This window comes from Coffea arabica, chromosome 2c (genome assembly GCF_036785885.1).
Source record: "Coffea arabica cultivar ET-39 chromosome 2c, Coffea Arabica ET-39 HiFi, whole genome shotgun sequence".
In the NCBI taxonomy this organism is placed as follows: Eukaryota; Viridiplantae; Streptophyta; class Magnoliopsida; order Gentianales; family Rubiaceae; genus Coffea; species Coffea arabica.
In genome coordinates, this window is record NC_092312.1 from 35,643,107 (window position 1) to 35,648,307 (window position 5,201).

The 5,201-nt window shown below is 35.7% G+C and overlaps 1 long non-coding RNA gene across 1 annotated transcript; it reads right to left on the reverse strand.

Annotated features, from left to right (window-relative positions):
- Positions 1-384: 384 nt before the first annotated feature.
- On the reverse strand, positions 385-3,391 carry LOC140035925 (uncharacterized). The gene is made up of 2 exons (XR_011839820.1): positions 3,203-3,391; positions 385-550 (listed from the first exon to the last, which is right to left on the reverse strand). It is a non-coding gene; the product is annotated as an uncharacterized lncRNA (long non-coding RNA).
- Between the last annotated feature and the right edge of the window lie 1,810 nt (positions 3,392-5,201).

Genomic DNA, 5,201 nt, shown 5'->3' on the forward strand with positions numbered 1-5,201 from the left:
TTGGAGGACAATGCTTGAGAAATGAAAAATTGGCAATGGATGGTTACCAAGTGCAAAGCTCATTCAATAGAGGTAACCAAGAATTTACTGAATGTATGTCTTTTGAAAATGATTTAAGGTACTTAAAGGCTAAATTAGATGTTATGATGCTACAAGTTCAAATGGACACAATTATGCATGAAATTGAGCAAGGGAGGAATGTTAATACTTTTAATTCTTATCATGTGATTTGTGACTTGTGTGGAAGTTATCATCCTTGTGACGCCCCCACTTCTCCCAAGGGCAAATCCAAGGGTATCCGCGGGACGCCTGCCCAACTCTTGCCAGGACTCAAGACAATTCAAATCGAACTTAACGATACATACCAAATACTACAAGTCAAAATAAAGAAAAGTCGCTTCCTTAACTAAATATTCAAATCTTACATCATGTTCACAAAAAATACATCAAGTCCCAAAATACAACCATTAAAAGTCGACTACACATTTACAGCCCAAATTCCAATCAAAAGTATAATCTAGTCGGCTTTTCCAAAATTTTCCAATCCAACCTGTTAAGGAAAACAAACTAATGGGATGAGCCAAAACTCAGTGAGGCCAAGAAACACACATGCAAACACATAATCCAAGTAGTCACAAATTACATAGTAAGTAAAGCTATAAAGTTCGAATAATTCACATTTCGAATAGAAAAAAAACAAACAGAAACAATTCAATGATACTGTAGCTCTCAAGAGCTAAATTCCATGTAGTCGCGTCGAAGTCTTGATCACATCTCACGTTGACACTCCGTCAACCACATAAGTATCAAATCCGTAGATACACCACTTTTCTTCGAATCCCGTCACCGTTACACCCCCTTACCGGGTCTGCTCATCAAAGTTTTTTATAATACTCGAATATATCATGGCAATACTGCACGAGTAATGCCGAGCAAGATCTCTCCAATAGATCATGCTCTACGAATATCTCATGGTTGGCTAAGCTTATCGACCAAGCACATGCTGGCTCGATTCGCAAAATTAACCAACGAGTTTGGGCGTCCCCCGAATACGAATACGAATACGAATATAAGTCGACGAGCAACGCTCAAATCGACGATTCCAAATAGGAATCACAAATACGGATCACATATACGAATCAAAACAAATACGAATCACATCCACATTACCATGTACAAGTTGGATATAAATTCACATAGCAAAATTCGAATATAATTTCATTTGAAAGAGCACGAGTACGGTAAAGCACATCCTCGTCTCAAAATTTCAAATTTTCATAACGGATAAGAAACAGATAACCACTTAACATCAAGTTCATGCACTTGACACTCACCAATCGAAATAAGGGAGTAAGTGCGTAAACGAGCCTTTAGGTGTTCCCTCTCGAGATCCTCTTGAAGGTCTCCTTGAGCACCTGAGCAAATGGTAATTGTCTATTACACACTATCGCTTAAAACCCCTAATTATCGAGGAAGATTGCACACTTGTATAATCTAAGAAAATTTCACGAAAATGAGCCTTAATTACTCGTAAATCAAGACTCAAAAATGGGGTTTTAAAACACAAGCGAAATCTGATTTTCATCTTTGAAATCAAGTGTAAAACGGCTTAACAATATCGAAGGAAAATAGAGAGTTCGCAACTCTCAATTTCCTTTAAGTTCGGAAATTTCAGATTTGTCACCTATACTTTGAAAAATCGTATCTCATTCTTTACAAGTCCAAAATTGGAAAAATTGGTGCCATTGGAAACTACTTCCAAAGTACTAAAAGTTTTTAGAAGACACTTTTCCATGATTCTAATTGGAAAATATTCGAAATTTAGCCCAAAGTTGCTGTTTTAGAAAGTCAAGACAGATTTGGGTTGATTTTCAACAAAGTTTGAAAATTCGACAAAATTCATACAATTCGAGCTAGCCTCTGAAATTTGGAACTCTATTAGAGTTGTAATCCAGGTTTAAAAAAAAATAAGCGGAATGAGAATTGAAGTTTCGAGCACCAAGATATGGTACCCAAATTTCCTTGTTAAACAAGTGTTTTCCAAAATCAAGTCACGAACTTTGGAAGTTTAGTTGAGTAATGAAACGGCCTCGGAATAACACCAAAATTAGCAGTATAATACTACCATATAAGGGTTGTTCCTCTACCAAATTTCATGGAAAAATAAGCACAGAAAGTGGGTTAACAAAACCGTTGAAATCACAAGAAATTCTAAGGCTAAGCTGGCTTTGAAATTCCGTTTTGCCGTTTCCAAACATTTGGTCAAAGAACATCTCACACATGGTTCATTCCAGTAGGAAATGTCCAAAATATATTCAAGGTATATTTGATAGATGATTTACGCTAAGAGGCTTCGGATAACAAGTCCCAAACCATAGTTAGTTTCAAATCTGTCCAAACACTGTTTTCGTTCACAAAGTCAGTTTTGAATTTTGATCATAAATTACTCAATTCAACTTGGAATTGAGCGCGGTTGGTGGCATTAGAAAATAGGATCATAAGGCTATATTTTCTCAGAAGAAACCATTTTCAAAATCTGTCCATAACCAGCTCATTCGTGAGCATCAAATTGCAGTTCATAATCTGCCTCCCAGTGACAAATGAAACAGGACAGAAATTTTCAAACGAATGGTTTGGCTCACTCGAGTGGAACCAGAACATGAATTTTACACCAAATGAAAGCTGGGAATGTCTAGTTTCCAGTGCCGCAAACGGTACTCGATTCGGACATCGGAGCAATGAATTATAGCTGAAACAAGATGACTGTCTGGTAGTGACGGGAATCATTTTCCAGTTTTCTAAACTTTGGAAATCACTTCATTTAACCAACCAAATCATATTATTTTTCCATGAAACTTTTTACACAATCAGTATAACATGTAAACAACATAAACGAGCCATTAGAACCTCAAAATCTTGCACGAAAGTGGTCGAACAAACTAGGGGCAAAATGGTCACTTTTTCCCATTGCACCTCATTTGAGTTTCCATCAATAACCCAACATTAATCCACTAGTTTAAGCACTAAATAAACATTATTACCATCAAAACACTACAAATCAGTCCATATATCCAAGGTGGGAGTTCATAGAGCCCACACAACCAAATTTTTCATCAAAACAAACTACCCATATACAAGCATGAGTTTAAATGTGCACTACTACTCCCATAAAACAAGAATTGAAGGGTTGATCGTCACTCACTCGCTTTGATGTTCAAGACCGAAATTTCGGCTCTCCTTGGCTCAAGAAAAACCTCGGACAGCAGCTCCTTTTCTTAGCTAGATGTAATCTCCAAGTGTTGAGCTAAGTGTGGTTGAAATTTGAAGTGAAATGGTGATGATTTGGAGCAAGTTTAGGTGAAGAAAATTGAAGAACTTGAGTTGTTCTTCTTTGGGATGGTGGCCGGCTGTTTTGGAGAGGAAAATGAGAGTGTTGTACGCCACTTTGGATGACGAATTGAAGAGTTATAATCTAGTGTGATGCACCCATGAGAAGCTTAATAATGTGTGGCCCAAAATGCTCCAAAAGTCAACTAAGGATAGTGCGCGTACACACGCACTTCGTGCTCGATTCCTCTCGAGTTTATTTCACTAGTACACTAAACCTTTAATGCACTCATATTCATATAAATATTGTCCACTCTTAATTGTCCCAAAATGAGGGTCTAAAGTCTCTCAATTAAATCACGCGTGTGAAAACGTGTATCTCCAAATTAAGCGCGATAAAGCGAAACTTCCAAAAATTTCTTATAACGATAGTACTAATAACTATCACTTAAGTACTTAAATATAAAATTACCTATTTTAAGTCCATCCTGCAAGTCTCTAATTTTCCAAACTCAGTGTATCCTCGAATCGATTATTAACTCCAATCGCGTATTCGCTATTTTCACTTCACGAGTTTCCAAAAATTAAATTTTGAAACGAGTCACTTTAAAGTTATAACGAAGCTATGAACTCATGTAATTAGGTCTAAATAGACTAGAAATTAATATTCGGAGTAAATGGGCAATTAAATATTTAAATAAGCTCGAAATGGAATTTAAAATAATAAATTTTGCGAGTCCTCACATGAGTCGAGTTTTAACTCCTCAAATCTCAAGTTAACTTTTCTTAATCTACTATTGATCATTCTTACTTCTCCAAAATTAATATACCCTCGATTCAAATATAGCCTCGAAAAACGTATACTCGTTGTTCCGAGCTAAACGAGTTTTCGAAAAGTAAATTTCTAACAAAACGCTTTAAAAACATAAGAGAGGTGTTTTAACATATAAATGGATTTTATGTAGTCGAATTAAATAATTCGGAGAAAATGAGTGAATAACTATTTAAATAAACCAGTAATATATGACTAAAATAAGAAAATTTTCGAGTCCTCACAATGCTACTAATACATGTATGCAAGCACAAAATGTGGATTATTATGGTGAATTAGAGCATTACAATCCCTGTTTTGATCAATACAGTGCTAATTGGAGCAATTCTCCTGCTTATGGTTGGAAAAATCAATGTGCATATAGTGATTATCCGTATTTTTATGATTACCAACCTGAAAGTGTCCAATATGAATCAAAACCATCTTGGGAGTTGGCAATAGAGAAGTTAGCTAATGCACCTCTACCTTGGGAGTTAGAAAGTGAACCATTAGCTAATGATTCTAATGCATCATGGGAGCTAGCTGTAGAAAATTTTTCTAATCAATTTGATTTAGCAATAGAAAAGCTAGCAAATGCAACTTCCGACCATTTTGATAGGATTGAGGAAAGAATAGATGAATTAGCTTCTCACTTTGGTAGAATACATGAGAAATTGAATGCATTGTGTGAAGTTATTTCCTTTAATAATTTGCAAAATGATCCTAGAATGAATAGTGGGAATGTTGTATGTGAAAATGGGTTGCATTTTGATGAAAATGATGAATCTCAAGTGTGATTTAATGAGCAAATATCCATTTCACATGATAATATCTTTGGAACTAACTTTGAGCCTCAAGAGGTGAGTTTTAATGACTCATTTTTCACCCATCTTGAGGAGTGCATTGATAGTATAGGTTCTAAAGGTATTGCTACCTAGGATACTCTCATGGCATTTCCTTTGGTGAATTCTCAAGTGGTGCATATTCAAGGTAATATCTATTAAACACTTAAGATAGGTAAGTCACTTCCATTTCTCACATCATTAGATCATGTGGCTTTTGC